General features: G+C 37.4%; 1 pseudogene; it reads left to right on the top strand.

Moving 5' to 3' along the window:
- The first annotated feature begins 5,328 nt into the window (after window positions 1-5,328).
- Window positions 5,329-6,086, top strand: LOC116635830 (annotated as a pseudogene).
- The last annotated feature ends 18,156 nt before the right edge of the window (window positions 6,087-24,242 follow it).

The raw sequence follows: 24,242 nt of genomic DNA, 5'->3' as shown, positions 1-24,242 counted from the left end.
TACAATACTGTACTATATTCATTAAAGAAATTCTGTGTATAAGTGGATCTGTGCAGTTCAAACTTGTGTTGTTCAAGGGTCAACTGTAGATTGAAAATGATCACAGTTAAATCTAGTTAATATCTGTCACCTTACATAGTTATAATTTTTTTCTTGTGATGAAGTCTTTTTTTTTTTAAGATTTTATTTATTTATTTGACAGAAAGCGACACAGTGAGAGAGGGAACACAAGCAGGGGGAGTGGGAGAGGGAGAAGCAGGCTTCCCGCCGAGCAGAGAGCCCTATGCGGGGCTTGATCCCAGGATCCTGGGATCATGACCTGAGCCGAAGGCAGACGCTTAACGACTGAGCCATCCAGGCGCCCTGTGATGAGCACTTTTAAAAGAAGATTTATTTATTTATTTGAGAGAGAGAGAAAGTGGGGGGGGGAGGGGCATAGGGAGAGAATCTTCAAGCAGACTCCCTACTGAGCGCAGAGCCCAATGTGGGGCTCAATCCCATGACCCATGAGATCATGACCTGAGCCAAAACCAAGAGTCAGATGCTTAAGTGACTGAGCCACCCAGGCAATCCGTGATGAGAACTTTTAAGATCTATTTACTCTCTTTGCAACTGTTGAATATACAATACAGTATTATTATATCCCCATGACTTATTTTTTTATAACTGGAAGTTTGTACCTTTTGACCACCTTCCCCTCTTTTGCCCAGCACCTACACTCCCACCAATCTGTTCTCTGTATTTATAAGCTAATTTCTTTCTTTATTTTCTTTCTCTCTCTCTCTCTCTTTCTTTCTTATTCCACATATAAGTAATATCATATAGCATTTGTCTTTCTCTATCTGACTTAATTTCATTTAACTAATGCCCTCAAGGTCCATCCCTTTTTTGCAAGAATTTCCTTCTTCTTCATGGCTAAATAATATGACATTGTATATATATTGTGTATATATATATATATGTATATACACCACATTTTCTTTATCTATATCTTTCTTGGCTATTGTAAATAATTGCTGCAATGAACATGGGGTACATATATCTTTTTGAATTAGTGTTTTCATTTTCTTCAAATAAATACCCAGAAGTAGAATTGCTGGAACATATGGTAGTTCTCGTTTTAATTTTTTTGAGGAACCTCAATAGTATTTTCCATAATGGAAATTTACATTCCAACCAATGGTGCACAAGGGTCCCCTTTTTTCACATTCTCACTAACACTTGTTATTTTAATCTTTTTGACAACAGCCATTCTAACAGGTATGAATGATATATCATTGTGGTTTTGATTTGGGGAAATGAGAACTTTCAAACATTGCAAGGGTATTTATTAGTTGGTATAACCTTTTATAAGTATAGTTTTGCAATATTAATTAAGATTTTTAAATATTGTCTCTCATCTGAAATTCTACTAGAATTTAATTCTATAAAAATAATAAGATATTAAAAATATGTAATTATCTATTTCTATTTATATCAATGAAAATTTGGAAACCACCTAAACATTCAACAGTAGGGGAATTATTAAATTTGTCCATTTGGACAAATTCCTAGAAACATACAAACTACCCAAACTGAAGCAGGAAGAAATAGAAAATTTGAACAGACCCATAACTAGGAAAGAAATTGAATCAGTAATCAAAAATCTCCCAACAAACAAGAAGTCCAGGGCTGGATGGCTTCCCAGGAGAATTATACTAGACATTTAAAGAAGAGCTAATACCCATCCTTCTCAAACTGAAAGAAAACTCAATCTACGAGGCCAGCAGTACCTTGATTCCAAAACCAGACAAAGATCCCACTAAAAAGGAGAATTACAAGCCAATATCCCTGATGAACATGGATGCAAAGATTCTCAACAAGATACCAGCAAATTGAATTCAACAAGACATTAAAAGAATTATTCACCTTGATCAAGTGGGATTTATTCCTGGGCTGCAGGTCGTTCAATATTCTCAAATCAATCAACGTGATATACTGCATTGATAAAAGAAAGGATAGGAACCATATGATCCTCTCGATAGATGCAGAAAAAGCATTTGACAAAATATAGCATTCTTTCTTGATAAAAACCTACAACAAAGTAGTAATAGATGGAACATACCTCAACATCATAAAGGCCATATATAAAAGATCCACAGCTAATATCATTCTCAATGGGGAAAAACTGAGAGCTTTTCCTCCACAGTTAGAAATAAGACAGGGATGTCCACTCTCACCATTGTTATTTAATATAGTACAGGAGGTCTTAGCCTCAGCAATCAGACAACAAAAAAGAAATAAAAGGCATCCAAATCGTAAGGATTATGTTGTTTTATTTTTTCTTTATCCTTTTTGGTGTTTTCTAAATTTTCTGTATTAATGTTAGGGCATGTTTCTTTTATGATCAGAAAACATTATAATAAAAATCTTACTAGTGGCTGGATTTTGGTTTATCAGATATGTATTTGAATTTACATTTCTGTAATTATCAAAATCAATATCAAAGCAGTAACTTACCCTATATATAAACTGTGTAATCCTTTTCCTTCTATAATCCTTATTGCACTCCTACATGTTAGTTAAAATAATTTGGTGTTATAGGTTTATCTTCTTCTTATTATTTTTTAAAGATTTATTTATTTTAGAGAGAGAGAGAGATACAGAGAGAGCATGAGCAGGGGGTGCGGCTGAGGGAGAGGGAATCCTCAGACTCCCCGCTGAGCACAGAGCCCAACACAGGGCTCTATCCCAGGACCTTGAGATCATAACCTGAGCTGAAATCAGGAGTCAGCTGTTTAACCAACTGAGCCACCCAGGTGCCCCAGGTTTAGCTTATTATTTTACATTTTTATATTATTATCTACTTTAATTTACAGGAAAGTTTTAGCATTGAATTTTATAAACGTGTTTAAAAACATTTTTTCCTACTTAATTCTGTGTATTTTATTGGTTTTCCTGATAACCAGAATTTCCAAAAAAAGAGTAGAATGGTAATTGTGCAGGGCTGGGATGTCGGAAAATTAGGGAGATGTTGGTCAAAGGGCAGACTTGCAATTAGAAGATGAGTAAGTTCTGGAGATCTAATGCACGGCATTGTGATTATAGTCAACAATACTGTATTATACACTTCAAGGTTGCTAAGAGATTACATCTTAAATGTTTTTGCCACAAAATAGAAATGATAATTATGTGACAAGATGGAGGTGTTAGCTGAGACTATGGTGGCAGTCATATTGCAATACATAAATAGATCAAATCAATATGCCTTAATCTTACAAAATGTTATGTATCAATTACATTTTAGTTATATAAAAGAATTTTTATATTATAGCTTTCTATTTCTTATAGATATATGCATAGGATACACAAATAAAATTGTGGTGGTTTTGAATATTTCCACAAGTTAGTTGATATTCTTCAAGAGGAAGACACTTTCCTTTGAGTGTGAGCTTTCTGAACTTTCTGATGTGCTTCTAATGAATAGAAAACAGAAGTAGCAATGTGGGACTTTGGAGACGAGGTCATGAAAGGCACTGTGACTTCTTTCTTTCTTTCTCTTGAATTGCTCACTCTGGATGAAGTTAACTGACATGTCATGAGCAGAAGCCCATGTGTGTGGGGAACTGAGGCTTCCTGCCAATGAAGAACCAAGGCCTCCAGACAACAGCCATATGAATGAGTCTTCTTGGAAGTGGATCCTTCAGTCCTGTCAACCTTCAGTTGTCTGCATCCCAACCAACATTTTAACTGAAACTTCATAAGAGATGCAGAGCCAGGAGAAGCCAGGAAAGTTGCTCCTGGATCTGACCTTTAGGAACTCCTGTGAAATAATAAATGCTTCTTGTTTTAAGCCACTAAAATTTGGGAGGAATTTGTAATGAAGCAATAGATAACTAATGCAAATATATTTCTCTGTGTGACAAATACATTGTTAGGTAATAATTTGTTACATTAAAAAGTTCATCATTATGCACTTATTGTGTAACAGGCACTGTGTTAAATATTTCACTTGCACTATCTTATTTGATTCTCATTTGAATCTAACATTGTAGGTCCAATTATATATCCTTATTTTACAGAGGAGGAAATTGAGTCTTAGGGAGTAACCTGCTTAAGTGAGAAAACCAGGATTATAATGCAGAAGTCCATGCTAGATTGATTCATTCTTCAGATAGTTGGAGTAAATCTCTTAGTGTTTTTGAGAAAGTGAGATACAAAGCCTTATATGCTCCACATTCTGATGCTTATAATGCTATTTTGTTTTTTCTGTTCCATATTATATGCTTTGAGCTTCCGAGCCCTCTTCTTTTCCTGCCAGTGGTAACCAAAGGAATCCCTGTATTTACTCTTGTAACACAGGCCTTCCTAATTATGGATGAAAGAAGACAGTGCAATATAAGAAGGAAATGTTTGTTTTTTCTTTCCCTGCACTTGCAGAGAAAACCAGAAACTATTCTTGCTTAAATTAATTTTAGATAAGGATTTTTATAAGGTATCTGGGATTCAGAGATTATTGCTAACTACTGTTGACGGTAACCTTTAATTTCTGAAAGGTCAGTAATTTTGATTGGTTGTTTTACTTGATAATGTGTTGCCGTGTTAATAATTTTGATGCCGATGGCACCTTTTTCTAAAAGGCATAAAACTTGTGAAATCTCTGTGAAATCTGAAGGAGATTATTGTTATTTCCCTCTTATTTCAAATGCTGGAGGTAAAATAAAATGACAGATTTCTTATTTAAATAAAAATGTGTGGGAATCTTGTCTTATTTAAATTTAACAAAGGGCATACTTCAATAGTATATTTCTTAGTCCTTATTTAATTGAAACAGTCTTCCTGTTGCTCTCACAAATGAATAATTACTTGAATGGATATAAAATTCCTAGGGTCACAGCTATGACCCACTAATCATTCAGTAGACTTTGATTGTTCTACTGTCCTCTTGAACACTTCCATTATTTTTTTCTTTTTTTGGAACACCTATAATTCTTAGCTGGCTCTTTGTCCTCTACCCTCCACATGTATTGTCTTCTCTCATTATTTTATTCTTTTTGTCTTCCTTCCAGGCTTCTCATTTTTGTCTTTAGTACTGATTTGGTGGGGGTAGGGTGGCCTTTTCTTCTGTTTCAGAGTGTAGATTAGGTGATATGTGGTTCAATAATGTATTTCTCAATTCATCTTGACTGATGATGCATTTAATGGGAATTCCACCAGGATTTTCCAAGATCTTTTCTTATCATTTGATCTCAAAGCCACCTTTTACATTTTTGTGTCTTCAAGAATACTTTATTAGGAAGTTAAGAAGAAGCATATCAGCTCTTTTTCGTGATGCCTTGGAGGCGGTAGGCTGCTTCAGGATGAAGCTGAACATCTGTTTCTCAGCTACTGGCTGCCAGAAACTCATTGAAGTGGACGATGAACGCAAACTTCGTACCTTTTATGAGAAGCGTATGGCCACAGAAGTTGCTGCTGATGCTCTGGGTGAAGAATGGAAGGGTTACGTGGTCCAAATCAGTGGTGGCAGTGACAAACAAGGCTTCCCCATGAAGCAGGGTGCCTTGACCCAAGGCTTTGTGTGCCTGCTGCTGAGTAAGGGGTATTCCTGGCATAGACCAAGGAGGACTGGAGAGAGAAAGCGCAAATCTGTTTGGGGTTGCATTGTTGATGCCAATCTCAGTGTTCTCAACTTGGTCATTGTAAAAAAAAGGGGAGAAGGATATTCCTGGACTCACTGATACTACTGTGCCTCATTACCTGGGGCCCCAAAGAGCCAGCAGAATCCGCAAACTTTTCAATCTCTCTAAAGAAGATGATGTCCGCCAGCATGTTGTGAGAAAGCCCCTAAACAAAGAGGGTAAGAAACCTAGAACCAAAGCACCCAAGATTCAGTGTCTTGTTACATGTGTCCTCCAACACAAACGTTGACGTATTGCTTTGAAGAAACAGCGCACTAAGAAAAATAAGGAAGAGTCTGCAGAATATGCTAAACTTTTGGCCAAAAAATGAAGGAGGCCAAACAATAACACCAGGAACAGATTGCCAAGAGATGGAGGCTGTCCTCTCTGAGAGCTTTTACCTCTAAATCTGAGTCCAGTCAAAAATGAGATTTTCTAAGAGTGATAAATAAATAAGATCAGACATCAAAAAAAAAAAAAAAAAAAAGGAGAAGAAGCTTATCAGGCTTCCATCACCATGTAGAATCTTTCACCATGTTAACTTGGAAGTCCAAATTCAGTAATTTAAAATGCTTGTAAACATCAAAATGTTATATAGGTCACACTTTTTCAAACATCTCTTTGGATATTTATTTCTCATTCTTTCATTCATGATTAGGGTATAAGTATCTCACCTTCCACCTTTTCCCCATTGATTTTGTTAGCAATGTATTTTTTTAAAAAGATTTTATTTATTCATTTGAGAGAGAGAGCAAGCATGAATGGGGAAGGGACAGAGGCAGAGGGGGAAACAAACTCCCCACTAAGCAGGGAGCCCGATGTGGGATTTAATTCCAGGACCCTGGGATCATGACCTGATCCAAAGGCAGCCGCTTAACTGACTGAGCCACCCAGGTGCCCTGTTAGCAATGTATTTTTGTTAATATAAAGTTTTAAACAGTCTTTGGCCTCTGTCCTGGGAATTAGGAATACTCACTATTTGATCTTTTTGAAACTTTTGTTTCTTAGGATAAGAATATTAATTGTGATTTTATAAATTTCTTATTTTTGAACAAGGTTTAAGTTTGCAAATAGTTGTAAAAATAATTCTTCATCAACTTTCTATCTTGCATAATGCTTGAGGAAACATACACTGTATCATAGAACATGTTCCTTTGTGTGAATTTCAGATGAAGAGAAATAAATTGATTATCTTGTATGTCTAGAACTCTATGTATGCAGTGGGGGATAAAGAAAGGAAACATAGTCCCTGAGCTTAAAGGAGTTCAAAACCTTGTTGGAGAGAAAAAAATACAAAGCAATATAAGACAGTATGTAATCAATGATCATGGATCAAAAAGAAAATAGAAAATTACCTGTGGGGTGACTCTGTCCACTGGCAGTTTACTTATTTATTTATTTTTAAGTTCAAAGATAAATCAGGGTATTGAATCATTTTACATTTAAAAATAAAATAAAATCTGCTTTCTTTGTTGGGTTGTCTTAAGCCTGTGTTTAAATTGTGTAGGAAGCAACATGTTTTCCAAGATGGATTGTTTAGAAAATTGTTTGTGTCTCAAGGATTGTTGACTGTCTTTACATTTAACAAAATCTTTAATTTCTTTCATTATTAAAAACAGAAAAGATAAAAAGAAAGACATTTCTGAAGCTGTATATCTCTTTAAACTTGACTTTTTTTAGCAAATAAAAAGAAATCAATATTTGTGGCTCAGAATTCCTTTAGGTTTTATGCTGCTGGGACATTATGTATAATTTGATATTGGATTGTAGCAGAATCCATGTTTTCATTTTGCTCCAGCAGCTTTTAACCTTGGGATGCCACCTAGCGATGCTCTTGAAGAAGAGCTGGACACAACAGCAGAATCTTTCTGCGGGCAGGAATTTCCTGGAATAAAAATATTGACCATAGAGTGTCATGGAATAAAGTTCTCATTAGTTTCTTTCTCTGGGATAGTTTCAGTTCTTTTTTCCTTGTTATGAGGCTACTTAAAAATACAGGAAACTAGGGCTACTTTGAAATATCTGGAAAGGTTTTCATAGTATACCAATCTCTTAACTTCCTGGCCCCCCCCCCCAAAAAAAAAAGAAAGAAAGAAAGAAAAAATAGGGAGGAGAGAGAGATTAATAAAATCCTACAAATCAGAAACAACCTTGTTTTGCAAACTTTTAAGTGTCACATGGCTACAAGTAAGTTGTTTCACAGCTCTGTTCGTAACTCTAGAAATGAAGATACTGTTATTGTCCCTGAAGGGTGTTGCATAGGTTAGGTAAAGGAATTGCAAACTTCTTTAGGCTATGTGGGTATATCTCACTATGCCTGATTTCCTTCTATCCAGCCGCCAGGTAGTGTCTATGTATAAAACATTCAATTAGAAGTAGAAATACCATACGATGCAGTAATTCCACTACTGGATATTTACCAAAAGAAAATGAAAATGCTACTTTGAAAAGATATATGGCAACTTCATGTTCAATAGCAGCATTATTTATGATAGCCAAGATATGGAAGTGACCTAAGTGTTGATTGATGGGTGAATTGGTAAAGAAGATGTGGTGTATATATATAATGGAATATTACTCAGACATAAAAAATGAGATCTTGCCATTTTTGAGAACATGGATGGACTTAGAAGGTATTATGCTAAGTAAAATAAGTCAGATAGAGGAAGACAATTCCATATGATTTCATTTGTATATAGAATCTAAAAACAAACAAACACAAGCAGATTCATAAGTACAGAGAACAAACTGGTGGTTGCCAGAGGAGAAGGGGGTGGGGAGTTGGGTAAAATGGATGAAGGGGAGTGGGTGATACAGGCTTCCAGTTATGGAATGAATAAGTCACAGGATTAAAAGGTAGAGCATAGGGAGTATAGTCAATGATATTATAATAGCATTGTATGGTGACAGATGGTGATTTATCATGGTGAGCATTGTATAGTGAATAGAATTGTCAAATCACCATGTTGTACACCTGAAACTAATATAACATTGTATGTCAACTCTACTTCAATAATAAAAATTAAAAAAACCTTATAAATACAAAAAGTAAGTCACATTGTCTATTTTCTTTCTCTCAGTGAGAGGGAGATATCACAGGTTTTCCACATAAAATGTTCTGGAGCACATGGGCCCTGTTTAACCCTCTGATGCATAACTCAAATTCTTTTCCTCGGGTTCTCACCTTTTGTTTACTGCAAAAACAGCTCTCTCACTCCTTTCCAGACCCTTTCCCAAAGTGGAATTAATGACACACATGTGGCTCTGCCTTAATTATAAGCTTAATTTTACATGACTTTCTTGTAATATTGTTAACTTAAGAGGTTCTTGTTGCTAAGGGCATCTACATGGCACATGCATTTTAGTATCAGTTGGATCCTCTGCTCCATTTGATCTAATTCTGTTCATGATTTGTTTTAATTTTGTGGTAGCAATGATGGAAAGAAACATTCTGCAGTTTCTGTCCTCTTATTTTATCTTCACAAGGTCTTGGTGACTTTGTAACTATTACCTTGAATTCACTGACATCACACATTCTATTCCTATGAACTAACCGTGATTCATTTCCTTTTTCCAATAAAAATATCCTCTGACCAGTGCTGCCCACTCAACATCACTCATGTAGATTCTATTGAATGGCAGCTGAATTAAGAAATACTCTCTCTCAGGACATAGTGCTGTGCAACTTCTCATTTGATATATTGGAATTCTTTCTGTTCTAGTTAGCTATTGGTATTTAACAAACTACCCCAAAACTTAGTGGCTTAACAAAAGTGTTTTATTGTATCTCACTAGTTTGTTGATCATGAATTTAAGATTCTGGTCATTTGTCTATTCCTCATGGTATTGGTTGAGGTCAGCTGGTGGTATTCAGCTGGCAGATGGACTGATCTAGAGGGTCTAAAATGGCTTCGTTCATATGTCTGCCACTTTGATGGAGATGGCTGGGAGGCTGGCCTTAGCTACGCAGGATAGTTAGACTTCCTATGGAGCTCAGGGCTTCTAGAGCAAGTATTCCAAGTGGCCCTGGCACAAGCTGAAAGGATTTGATGACCTAGTCTTATAGTTTCCAGAATGTCAATTCCTTCATATTCTTTTGGTCAGACAGTTCACTAAGGCCAGCCCCGTTTCAGGGAGAGGGAAATTAGAGTTAGTTTTTCAGTAGAAGGAGTAGTAAAGAATTTTTGGTCATCATTAATTTACCACAGTTTTCCTGCAGATTTAGTCTAAAACTTGATGTTAAGGATGAGTGGCGTGGCAGACAATTTGGAAGTGACAACTCTGCATCCCAGAATTCATGTTTGTTAGTGTATATGTTTTATTTATTTTGTGAACTAAGTGTACTAAGATAGGTACATGTCCCCTTGAATTTTGTGACTTAAGTAGCAATTATAAAATGACTTGATTGTAGAGGGAATCTACCTCAGCCACGACAATGATGACAGTGACAATAGCAACAGATACTATTGCTATTACTCTTCCCGTCAATACCACCACTATTTATTCAGGGCCCATGGGTTGTGTCCCACGCACTGTGCTTTGAATTGGCACTAATCCTAAAACAATTCTACAAGGGAGGAATTATTATTCTTACTTTGTAAATGAACACATTGAGGCTCTGAGTAGCTAAGTAAATTGCAGTATGGCAGAGAGGTATTTGGAACCAGACTGAGTTCAAATTCCAACTGAGCCACTAACTACTGGTCTGACTTTTGAGCAAGTTCCTTAATTTATTTGTGCTGCAGTTTCCTCTTCTGTAAAAAGGGGAGAAATAGCAGTACCCACCTCATGAGGAATGTTATGGGTAAATATAGACACTAAGGACAGTACTTGATATTTGGTGTTAGTTATTAGTATTGTCCAAGGTTACACAGCTAGTAAATATGCTTACTGAATTCTCAGTGCTGCAATATGGGATGAAAGTTAATAGCTCCAAAATACCCACAAGACTTTACTGACATGGGGACCAGAGTAGAGTCTGTATCTGTTCAATTTGCAGAGGTAATTATTTTATTTTGCAATGGAGTAGAAAAACTAAGAAACACAACAGTCCTCTACTTGGCTTTGTCATCTCAAAGTGGGAAGCACCTTTAATAATGTTAATCTCTTTTACTTCCCTAATTAGTTCAGGTATTCATTTAACAAAGATTTCTGAGAACCAACTGTGAGCCAGGTGTAGGGCTAGCCTCTGGGGTTAAAATGTTGGACAAGTAAGCAGTATCCCAGCCCTCACAAGTTGCTCTATTTTTGGAGGGCAGCTTTGCCTTAGGTTACTAACCTTTGATGTCTCATGACTTAGGGTTGACCATATTTCTTGCATCCTAGAAACTCATCTTGCACTAGCATGTTGACTTTAGTAAAAATGCAAGGGATATCTTGGGAATGCAAGGGATATAATAGACTATATTTGATTCAATGAGTAGTTTAATGCGACAATGGATGAGACCCATTCTTAAAAAAGATAAGCTGGTTAGGACAGAAGAAAAATTTGAAGGCTTTAGAAATTTGTTTTTGTCTTTTTACTTCCCATTTTATGCTCGTGATGGTTACTTTTATGTGTCAACTTGGCTAGGCTATGGTGCTCAGTTGTTTGGCCAAACACCAGTCTAGATGTTGCTGTGCAGACAATTTTTAGATGTGATTCACATTTAGTCAGTAGACCTTGAGTAAAATAGATTACTCTTCTTAATGTGGGTAGACCTTATCCAGTCAGTCAAAGGCCTTCAGTGTAAACACTGAAGTTTACCAAAGAACCAAATTTCTACAAGACTGCAATATAGTAATGCTGCCCAAGTTTCCTGCCTGCTGCCCTGCTGGCATATTTTGAACTCAAGACTGCAACAGCGTCTCTTAACTGAATTGCCAGCCTACTCGCCTGTTCTACAGAGTTTGGACTTGTCAGCCCCTATAGTTGCATGAGGCAATTCCTTACAATCTCTCTTTCTCTCTGTCTCTGTCTTTGTCTCTGTCTCTCTTTCCTATTGGTTCTGTTTCTTTGCGGAATCTGACTAATACAATGCCCCTCTCTAGAGCAAATTTATAAAGACAAGTAGAATGCTTTGGGGAGTATTACATGATAATGTCTTCTTCCCTCCCAACAGAGAAGTTTGAAAGTTGATTGGACTTTGGAATCCATAGCATCAAATGCCAATGAGTCTGGAAACTAAGATCTGACTTTGCAAATGCTGTCCATGTGCATCTGTCTCACACGGTTGCTGTTAGAGATCTGCTTGTTCACTCTCAGCCTCAGTGGCTAGGTTTGGTCTCCTGTCATAGAATTTTTAACTCCCATGGAAGAAATGCCTAGACCCCTGACAAGGCAGACTTAGCCTGTCTGGTTCTGATAATTTCGTCTTTTAAAAAAAAAGTCAAAGGTAAACCTACCCTGGTTTTCTAAGTGTATGTCCTCTCTGTGTCACTGCTGACCTTTCCCATATGGCCACTAGCTCTACTCTCAAGCACATTTGTCCCTGCTGTTTTGTTGTATGTCTTCATCTGCTTGGGCTGCTATAACAAAATACCATAGACTGGGTGGCTGAAACAACAGATGTTTTTTTCCTCAGTTTTGAAGGCCGGAAGTCCAAGATCAGGGTGCCAGTATAGTTGGGATCTGGTGAGAGCTCTCTTCCTGGCTTGCAGATGGCTACCTTTTCCCTTTGTCCTCATATGGCCTTTCCTCGCTGTGCGTGCATGGAGAGAGAGTGTGCTCTTTTTATAAGGGACCAGTCCCATCATGGGGCCCCACCCTCATGACCTCATCCTAACCTAATTAGCTCCCCCAAAGATCCTACCTCCAAATACCATTGTTTTGGGGGTTAAGGCTTCAACATATAAATTTTGGGGGGATACAGATGTTCAGTCTATAACTATGGATATAAACAAGAGATGAGCTTTAGACAAGAAATTTAATTTTTTGAAAATAAACATACACATGCTTGGTTATATAAAGAAAGAAGTAAAACTTGGCTGAAATTTTTATATGTGGCTTCTTTGCAGAAAATGCTGTTTACTTCCAAAAAAGTGTCTAATCTCAGACAAATCAAACCTTCCTGTGGGTTGAACTCCTGCCAGGCACTATTGCGTATGATGAAGACAGCACAAAGAAGCATGACACTTTTGTCCTGCTTGTTTTCTCTGTACTTTTTTCTAGAGGCCAAGCCTATGGGGTCTGCATGTTAGAAAAATATCAACACATTGGCTAATATTTATGAATTACTGCTGGATACTGAGTACTGTGCTCATTGGTCATAGTGGTGACAGTATTGTGGGTGGGAATCAAAATAGATTCATTGACCTTGAGCAGTTTTTACAGTCTGGTTGGCAAAAGCATTTCTTGCCCTCACCCTCTCCCATGTACCTGTTTATGGCCTGTTTTGCTGGCTTTATACAGAATCCTTAGGTTCCTCATTTAATGTGCAGAATGGAGGTTCTGACAGCTAAAAACAAACTGTTTGGATGGATAGCATATATACTTTTCCTTAGAAAACTGGATGAAAGAATTAGGCTTATGACTTCCATCACTTCTTTATCATCAGACTCTGAAACAAACCAATGCCTATTCATCAGCAAAAGAAAAATGTACAATTTCTTTAGCAGCAATGGAACTGTGGTTTAAAAATATCCAGTGCCCTCTGCAAAAGCCTTGGCTGAGCTGTGAGAGCAGCCACTTGCCTGTCAGATGTCTAATTATTTCTCCTCCTCCTCAGCCATGCCAGTAGCAGGGAACCATTGAGACCATATTGTTGCCCATATGTCGGGAAGCTACTAAATTAAAGCCCTATGTAACATGCTGACAAGTCTACTGCAGGAGTTGAAGTTTCGTTGACTAAATTTCTCTAACCTATCATTCCACTCTTAGTATTTTTAAGTTTTCGCTCTCTGTGGTACAGGCTTTGTCAAGGACTGAGATGTTATTACACACCAGTACCATCAGAAAAGAAAGTGAATATCTGGGTTAGACCAGATTTTAGCAGTTGATGAATTAGACCTAAATCCCTAATGTTAGGTCGCAAAAACCTGACATTCAGCCTGTCCTGCTCTCAAGTGTGCAGGATGTTCAGAGAAGTTAGGTCAGAGATGAATATTGTTCTGTCCATTTGCAGACCTATAGACATAATTTTCTGAAGTTCACTGTTCCATGTTCATGGCAGGAAAGGATCTCTTCTTGTCTCTCCCATTTCTTTTGCTTTTACTCTTGTACTTCTATTAGCATGGCTGGCTTAATTTAATTTTCAATGCATTTTATATTTTTTCAGTTAACTTTAAAAGAAGAGAACTAATCCCTAATCTATCCTAATTTTCCCACATCCATCAGTAACTACTATGTTACTTTCCTTTTCCTTCTATCCTCCTAAGAGGAATGAATAGTTTTCCCTTTGGGGAAGAACAAAAAAAATTTTTTTTAATGACAGGTAGGGGCACCTTTGTGGCCCAGTTGGTTAAGCATCTGCCTTCAGCTCAGGTCATGATCCCAGCGTCCTGGGATTGAATCCCGCATCGGGCTCCTTCCTCAGCGGGGAGCCTGCTTCTCCCTCTGCTTGCTGCTCCCCCTACTCATGCTCTCTCTCTCTCTCAAATAAATAAATAAAATCTTTAAAAAAATAAAATGACAGGTAATATAGTATCTTATCTTATTTAACAATAGCAACAGTATATGAAGGCTGCCTAGTTTGAATTTGGGGAAACTAAGGCTAAGAGAGGATAAGAAGCTTACACAAGATCATGTGAATCCAATAATGGCAGAATTATGGTCTGTTTGACTCCAGAAGCCTGTGCTTTTTCTCTTCAAGTCAGCTTATTGGTTTGAATCAGACAACTGAAGATTTCTCAGATTTTGTTCCACAGGACACTGATATCCTTCTAAATGTCAGTAGATATCCTCTGCAAAGGGCTCTGTTGTCAAATATGTTTGGTATATTAGGGTTCTCCAGAGAAATAGAACCAACAGGAGATACATATATATACACATATATATATTTTTATGTATATGTATATATATGTATAATATATGGTATGTTTATGTATATGTATATATACACATGTACATATGTATAATATGTAGTATGTTTATGTATATGTATGTGTACATATACATAAAAATTTGTATTTATTATAGGAATTGGCTCCCTTGATTATGGAGGCTGAGAAATCCTATAATCTGCTGTCTGCAAACTGGAGAACCAGGAAAGCAGGTGGTGTGATTCAGTCTGAAGTCCAAAGACCTGGGGAACTAGGGTGAGGGTAGAGGGAACTGATAGTGTGACTATCAGTTGGAGTCTGAAGGCCAGAGAACCAGGAGGGCTGATGGTCGGGGGTAGGAGAAGATAGAGAAGATAGAAGATAGATGTCCCAGCTCAAACAGAGAGAGAAAATTCACCCTTCCTCTATTTTTTTGTTTTATTTGGACCCTCAGCAGACTTGATGATGCCCACACACACTGGGATGGGCAGTTTGCTTTACTGAGTTCACCAATTCAAATGCTGATCTCTTCTGCAGGTACCCTCAAGACATACCTAGAAACAATTTTTTTTATCAGCTTTCTAGACATCCCTTAGCCCAGTCAAGTTGACACATAAAATTAACCATCGCACTTGGGAAAGCGGTATTAAATCAAGTTGAACAAGTTTTTTCACTACAAGACTCTTTGGAGCTTTTATGCTCATTAGATGTAAATTTTCAAGAAAGTGGTACAGCATTTGAATTTTCCTGAATCTGGTTGACTACCATGTTTTTTTTTCTCTTTCTGTAGAACACATGGGAACACAGTTTGGGTAATGTTGGCATAATCTTCTTCCCATTCTCTTCCCGTATCAAAACTAATGCCTGTGCTGGTGGCTTAGTTTGGTTCTATGTAATGGCATTTGAAGGGCTATTTATTAAGCAATGCCTATAGCGTATGAGTCTTTGCTCTAATTGCCAGAGGGGAAGGTACTGTGAGGCAGTGAAATTATAAAATGTAGATAAAGCTGTGGCTTGAAGGAAGGAGCTAATGATCTAGTGTGTCCTGTCCTATACTTAGGACATGGCATATTACGATTGGTAAAGAGTTAACATAACAATGCTAGTATGGGTGGCTTCCTGCATAGGACTGTAGTTTGTATCTTGATATATTATCTTTCACTTCCCTTCCTTTTGTATTATTTGCCTGTGAGTCGAGTGTAAAGAGTTGTGGGTTGAGGTTGTGACTTCCAAGCTGAAGGCTTTTGACAGGAAGCCCTTTCCAATGTGGCAGAACAGAAAAAGAAATCTAATGTTGTGTCTGACTTTTGTGTGGAAGAACTGTTTCCATGTTGAAAAACTAAAACTCATGTTATTCATTGGTTGTGATATTGAGATAATCCTGAGATACTGAGATTAAAGGCAAATGACATGTTTTTCTGGTGAGAGGGGAAGTTATAATCACCTTCTGCAACATAGGGGAAAGTCACTATTTCAATTAGGCTGAAAAATCTGTACAGCTCTTTACGGAGAGAGTCACCAAGCAAAAATTTTAGCTAAAACAGAGTATTTTTTATGTATGTGCCTTTGCAGTTAAAATATTATATATAAAACATTTCTGATTACTCATAAATCTGATTACTGTAAAGCTTGAGAACAAGGTGTATATACTTGCTTGGGGCCAAGAGAGCTACTGCCATAAACCAAGTTTATTCCTTGATTTAAAGTCACCGAGATTGGTGGGTTTGCTGCAAGTCTAAAATGGCTTTCCACTGACATTTTTCTAAAAAACAAAATCCCAAACACAAGCCTGATTCACTGTAAAGGAGGAAGCCTCTGAGATGAAAAGAAAAATCCTTGCCTGCTTGACTTTTCTTTAGAATCTCAAGGAACAGGATTGGGTCACTTTAATCTAATCAAAATTAGTTTAGGGCCCAGAAAATTTCAATTCATGCTATTGGTTTATTAATAAATATTTTATTAGATTGCAAAGAAAGAAGAAATATTTGGATCACACATAGAGCAGAGATAATTTCCTTTATGGCTCACATTTAGGATCCCATCACTCTAATTTCAATATTTTTTATTGACATTACAGAACAGAAGGATCTCTTGTGTGTTATTTTAAACAGCTGATCTCAACTCTCTGTGTATACAGACAGTTAATGAAGCAGTTAAAGTCAATTTTTCAATAACACCCAGAGATCCTTAGACTCAGTCACTGAGCAACATTTATTTAACACCCTTGGTGAACACAGAATCTTAGATGTTGTCAGGGATAAAAAAATAGATGTGATTCTTACCTTCAAGGATTTTTCAGTTGGGTAGCTATGAAAAACACATGCACATGAAAACCACTGAGACTCTTAAAATAATTATACAACTTTAAAGAAACCTAATAAGTTTATGAATTTGTGTTGATCTTAGTGTGTTAGTGTGGAAGAATTTACAAATAACAAACTTTAATTATTTTAGAGTTTAGACAAAGCAATTCCCTCCTTCCTCAGCTACCCTTACAAAGTTTTGGGGAATAGAGACTTTTTGGGGCACACATTGATGGAATAATTTTTGCTTAATAGAACAACTCTTCCTGTGTAAATCACCTTCAAAAACAAATAGGTGGGGATGCCTGGGTGGCTCAGTCATTTAAGCGGCTGCCTTCAGCTCAGGTCATGATCCCAGAGTCCTGGGATTGAGTCCTGCATTGGGCATCCTTGCTCATCAGAGAGTCTGCTTCTCCCTTTGCCTGCAGCTCCCCCTGCTTGTGCGCGCACTCTCTCTCTGGCAAATAAATAAGTACAATCTTAAAAGTAAACCCCCAAACCCCAAATAGGTGGCCATGGTCTATACAACATAACCCAAGGAGGAATGGGCAGCTAGTCCAAAGTGAGTCCATATATGGTCTGAGCAGTGGTCCTTGAGTTGGTCAAGCTCAAAGTTCTGCCAACAAAGATGACGGTCATCAACTTAGACTAGGAGATACTTTCTCTGAGGAGTTTGAATGTGAGACACAGAGAAAGTTAAAATGCTAGTGGTAGAAGTAGAGGCTAAAAAAGGATGCAGGGCCTATATTAAACTTGTTTCACCGAAATCTTCAAAGGCAGCTAAGAGTAATAGTTTGGATTCCCTAATTATGAACTTCTGCTCCAAATCTCACTCCATTAAATGAACTGGATATAGAGTTTATGTCTTTACTTGGTGTTTTTTTCTTATTCAATCTAAAAAAAATAGGCATTTAAGATAGTAGAACTCCACATTAATGCTCAGTCTCCTCTTCTCTACAAATCTATGTTTTTGCTTCAAAGCTCAAAGAGGCTCCAAATTCTAAGGAAGATTTGGAAATTTGTGTCTAGGCCTGTACAGGACTTTAGAGCTCCACTTCTCCAAGCCAAAAATCAAACTTCTCAAGTCCAGCTGCTTTAACAGTACTCCTCCAGCTGCACAGTGGGTGAGCTCTAGGTACTCATTACGCTCTTTGAGCTCTTCTTTGCACTTTCTTCTGTTCTGTGCACTTTGATGCCCACCTCCCATTTGTGTTCTCCCCTGGCCCTCGAAGTTTTGTATTTGGCAACATTTCCTTGGCCATATTTCTGGCTCACCAAGACCCTGTTTTTTGGCTATTTCGCCTCATATTGTGAAAGAGTTGCCCCAGGTCAGCTTGTTCTAACCTGGCTCTGCCCACATGGATGACAGCACTACTACTAGACTTATTTAAGGTGTAGGACACAGAAATTTTCCCTGGAAGAGCAGAGTAATGAAGATGAGTAGCTGAAAAATGAGGTAAATGGGGAAGCTATTTGTTTATTAATTTTTTACTCCATTCTACCACTTAGTACCTGTGTGACCTAGAATAAGTTACTTAACCTCTCTGAGCCTCAATTTAAAAAAATTATAGCTTGGTGATAATTTACTGATATGACTGTGATTAGGATTAAATGAGGTAATATGCACAAAATAATTTGTATAATTAAAGTGGTATGTGTAAGATAGATAATACTACTAAACATTTCAAATAAAGATTAGATTTCAGAAGAGGTAAGAGAAGAGTAAGAGAAGTTAATAAATGTGATCTTCAGGGTAATGAAGTGAAACACATTAAAGTAACCAGTTGTGGGAGTGATAGAGAATAAAACTTGGCTTCCTACATGTATGAGGAAGTAGTGGTCTGGGTGAAAAGAGAGGTGCTGGAAGAGAATATGACTAGGGATATGCATTGCAATTCATTCTTGAAAGATCAGGTGGGAAGTGTGGAGAAACTACTGAGTTTCTGTAATGAATCTTATAAAAAACTATTTTTCTAAACCAAGGGTCAGTGACAAATAGGGACTTCTGTATGGGCAAAATTTAGCTTTAAGGAGGAGTGTTAGGAGAGAAAGCTGCCTATATGTATGTCTGAGAAAGGGACAAAAAAAAAAAAAAAAGAGGGTGGAGGCAGAGCAAAGATAGCATTCTAGAAATGGGAAATTGAGTTTCTCAGTACAAACTATCTACCAGAAGGACCAACCTGATGGCCCTCTATTGCAGAGGTGATTTCAAGAAGATGGATGGTGTGTGGCACAAGTAACCTGTATAATTCAATATGTATATAGTGTCCGTGTACAAGAAACTCTACTAGATACTGTGGGACATATGAAGGTAAAAGAACTATGATCCTTACCTTCTAGAAGTATACTGTCTACTGTAGAGATAAAACATGAATACAAATATTAAATATTATGTGATCATTGCTATAAAATGATAATAAGATATAGCCAATGTTAGAGAAGAGGGACAAATAATTTTGCCTGGGTAACTAGAGAAAGAAGTGGCAGTTTGTTTATTTATTTATTTTTATTTATTTTTATTTAAAAAATTTAAATTTTTTAAAAGATTTTATTTAATTTTTTGACAGAGAGAGACACAGCAAGAGAGGGAACACAAGCAGGGGGAGTGGGAGAGGGAGAACAGGCTTCCCGTGGAGCAGGGAGCCTGATGTGGGTCTCGATCCCAGGACCCTGGGATCATTACCCGAGCCAAAGGCAGACGCTTAATGACTGAGCCACCCAGGCACCCCTATTTATATATTTTTAAAGATTTTATTTATTTATTTGACGTAGAGTGAGAGAGAGAGAGCATAAGTGGGGGGTGGGCGGGCAGAGGGAGAGGGAGAAGCAGGCTCCCCACTGAGCCCAATGCGAGGCTCAATCTTGATCCCAGGACCCTGGGTTCATGACCCTAGCTGAAGGCAGACACTTAACCAACTGATCCACCCAGGTGTCCCTGAGCTGGACTTTTAAACATTTTGACAAGCAGATGTAATAGAGGAAGCATTCCTGGCAACAAAATGACACAGGACAATTATATTATTTGGTGTAATGCTAGTTTAAAATCAGATAGACCCTGAATTATCAGTAGTATAACAAAATAGAGATTTATTTCTCAATCACTTTGTTTAGGGAGGGCATTCAATGAGCAGCCTTTGCAGTGATTCAGGGATGTGGGCTCTGCTTTCGCATGGTTTCACTGAGGCCTCAGAATCTCTCCTTCCAACCAGTGTATGAGGAGCAATAGAGATGGTGGAGGATTGAATGGGAGATTTTTGTGGTGTAGGCCTGGAAGTGACAAACACCACTTCTACTCATATTCCACTTGTCTCTGTCTTTTGAAAATTTGATTATAATGTGCTGTAGTGTAAGCCTCTTTGAGTTCATCTTACTTGGAGTTTGTTAAATTTCTTGAATATTTATATTCATGTCTTTCATCAGATTTGGGAAGATTTCAGGCATTATTTCTCAAATATTTCCTCTGCTTTCTCTTTCTCTCTTCTCCTACTGAGCCTCCCACAATGCATATGTTTCTCTACTTGGTTGTGTCCCATGGGTCCTTTTAGTTTTATTCACTTTTCTTCAATCTTTTTCTTGACTTAATAATTTTCATTAATCTTTAAGTTTGCTGATTCTTTCTAATGCCTGCTCAAATCTGACTTGACTCTCTCTACTGAATTTTTAATTATCTTACTTTTCAGCTCCAGAATTTCTTTTAGGTTATCCTTAGATTTTCTCTCTCTTTATCGATATTTCCATTTTGTTCATTCCTTGTTTTCTTGACTTTCTCCACAATTTTTCTTTAGTTCTTTGAGCATCTTTAAGACAGTTTTTTCATACTCTCTATGTAATAGATTTGCCATCACGTCTTTTTCAGAGACAGTTTTTGTTGGTTTAGTTTTTTCCTTAAAGGGGCAAAACTTTCCTGTTTCTTTATATGCCTTATGATTTTTTGGTTGAAAACTAGACATTTGAACCTAGTAATGTGGCAATTCTGGAAATAAGATTCACCCCCTTCCCCAAGGTTTGCTGTTTTTTATTATTATTATTATTATTATTATTATTATTATTATTTTAATTGTTGTAGGCTGTCTCTATGCCAAGGATCACTCTGAGGTATAAAGTTAAGGTCTTCTCAGATCCTTTCTGAGCCTTTCCTTGAAAATGCATGGTAACTTTCTAATTTTCCCCATATATGCAATTGTTTTTCAATGTCTTAGTCTTTAATATCTGGCTTTCAAAAGGGAAAAAGGAAAATGAGAGGGGAGAAAAGGGCATTGGCTTTTTAAATTCCCTAGAAGTCACTTTAACTAGAAGGGGAGGGGCTTGAAACAATGGCGGGGAGGAGCAACAATGAGTGCCCACCTTTTTGTCTGCATCTGTGTGATCAGAGGCATCAATCAGTTTGCAGAGCATTTGGAGGACAGGGTTCTCTCTGGCCTGCCAGCTGTGTGCAGGCTGTTCCAGGAACATATGCACAGTGTCGGCCACAAGGCTGGGGGTAGGAGATGGGTAGCTGTTACTGTGCTAAGAGCTGAACTTGACTCCATTTACTGTCCATGCCTTCCCTTGGAAGTTGCAAGTCTTCAATAAACTCCACAAAGTTCCAAAATAATATAATATCAGACAGATTCTGCCAATGCAATTATTGTCTAGGTGGGGAGACAGATTCCTGCTGCTTCCTACTCTGCCATCTTCCCAGAATCCTTAGATGACTTTTTATTCTTGAATGATAGTTAAATCAAGGAACCTGGCCATGATCTCATCTGGAAGTAGAAAATAATTTTCAACAGAGCTGGTTTAACACAGAGGAATTTCTGTTTGCTTAGAAGAGTTCAGCTTTTTCTATAAGTTGGTTACCTTAACAAATGTGGGAAACAAGTTGAAGGAAGAATTTGATGAGATTTTGAGTGAATATCTGAGGTAGGAGAATGAGTGAGTTGGGAGAAGAAATTCTAGTTTTAGTCCTACTGAGTTGAGGTGTTAGTGGGACTTCTGGGCAGAAGTGGCTGGCAGTCACAGGAAATGCAGAACTGGATCTGGAAGAGAAGTAAGGGCTAGAGGCAGGGATTTGGGGGAAAACCCATGGCAGTTGCCTTTTGTCCTCCCACACTACCCTCAGTGTCTCAGTGAGAGAATGCACCAGGCTGAATTAAACAAGGTTCTGATACAGACAACAATTCTTAGATGAATGTTTGGCTCTTGTACTTAATAACAAACATCTCTACAGTAGAACAAGCTGGTTGATATAAAAAAATATTCTGAGTGAGGTTTCAACCTAACCATCTCTCTGATGAGTCTAGCTGTATCAGGTAAATATTGTCTGTTTTAATGGCTGGTTCATGAGCAAAGTTGTAATTTCAGTGACTCAAACCAATTTAGTCCTTAGATTTCACTGAATCAGACAAGGCTTCACTCAGGACCAGCAGTTACAAAACAAACAAGGACTGGATTGTTAAAGGAAAGAAATATATGCAGAAAAAACTGTTGCAAAGTAGGTCTATATCAGCTGATCTATAAAAGATAAGACATTCATAGTAAGCAGAGCTAATAATTTAGACAGTTTCTTATGTGATAGAATTCTACCCATGAAAAGGGGTTCATCCAACTGGAAAATGGCCTTGGGTAAAACAAATTAGAAGGTGACCCAAGATGTGTGGTTTTAGGCCCGATTATGGACTTTCAAATCCTATTTGCAGCTTTAGTTGGTTAAGAAGGCAACCCTATCTCTCAGGGCAAATGAGTATAATTGTGACTGGATAAGAAAAAAGAAAATGTATATTAAAATAAAAACACATAATAAACATATTTCAATCTATGATGTTAGTGATTTTCTAATAGTTTTCCAATATCTGTACTAATCAATTCTAGAAGCACTGCATCAATATTTATATTGTTTTTAAGGTGTTTAAAGCATTTTTGGAGTCTGGTATATTATAGACTGGTAAGAAATATAATTAATTTTATAATCAATGTATAAATATTAGGAGAAATCTTATTTAATACATTAATACTTTTGTTATTTGTTAGTTATGTAATAAGCATGGAAATAGTTAGAAAAAGTCAATCATTTAAAAATTAATAAAGAGGAAACTAGACAGAGTCTAAATTGCCATGATCATTCTTCTTTGTGTTTAAAAGCATCTATCAACAATTAAGAACCTAGTTAAATACAACAAAGTTAACCTATCTCTATGTCACAGGATGGCACAATGATCCTTTTCCAAGACTGAGTGTCAGAAGTCAGGGCCCTTCAGTCTCTCCTGGCTTACCCTTTCCTGGGATAGAGCCCTTTCCTTTTCCCAGACAGTAGCTTTCTTCATCATCAGTAGCCACTCTCACCTTTGGGATGTATTCCTTTTTTTGCCGTAGAAAAGAAAAAGCACATTTCTCTCTGACTCCTTTTTTGAATTTTCTGAAATGTTCAAGAGGGAGCTTGTTGATACTAAGACATTATCAAATGGTAGCATAGTTGTTAGTGTAGCTTGTCTATGAATGTTTGCATCTCTGCAAACCAGTGATGTTTTCTGGGATTCCATCGAAAGCAAGGGAAAGAGAAGAGCCTAAGACTAAGCAGTGTCAAAGGGAAAGGGGAAAAGCTACAATACAGAATAACTCTTGAGGTACCTGATAGGCTCCCACCATGGGAAGCTCTAATTTGAGGTGTTCTCCAGCCCCGCTGAGGTTGGGTGGGCAGGGGAGAGATGGAATTGAAAGGCAATGTCATAGCCCCTTCCTAGGGCTCCCTGGATGTCAGCAGTGCTGAAAGTAGCCCAGAGGGAATCAAGCAAGCACAATACTTTTTCAGGTGTCTGCACAGGTGATGAAAAGAAACAGGGTAACATGAAAAAGAAAGAAACCAGTTTGAGAAGACCCTCTTAGAACATATGGAAAGATAAAATAGTCAGAAAGTAACAAAGAGCCCATGTGTCCTCAATTAATGGCAGAGCCAGGGACTGGGGTTTCTTGTCTCTCAAGTCATTTTTTTTTTTCTCCAGAGGAGTCCCAGTAGGGCCAGAGAAGGACTGTTCTATCTACAGACTTTCAGTGAATCTATTTTTGTCTCACACCTTTTTTCCTGCTGCTGTAGTGCCTGGATCTTTGTTTTTGAGTCTAGAGCATTTCTCACATTAACATGCTCTACAACAGGGATGGGCAAACTATGGTCCATGGGTCAAATCCGGCCAGTCATCTCTTTTTGTATAGTTTGGGAGAGCTGAGGATAGTTTTTACATTTTATTTTTTCTTTCAAGTATATAATATATAAATATATGTGCTCTCAAACTACATAGAATTATAGAGATAAAATTTCAATTTCATTGAGATATAATTTTATTGAGATGTA

This window comes from Phoca vitulina, unplaced genomic scaffold, assembly GCF_004348235.1.
Source record: "Phoca vitulina isolate PV1807 unplaced genomic scaffold, GSC_HSeal_1.0 scaffold11, whole genome shotgun sequence".
In the NCBI taxonomy this organism is placed as follows: domain Eukaryota; kingdom Metazoa; phylum Chordata; class Mammalia; order Carnivora; family Phocidae; genus Phoca; species Phoca vitulina.
The sequence above is the reverse complement of the archived record's forward strand: the minus strand, read 5'-3'. Positions and strand labels throughout refer to the sequence as shown.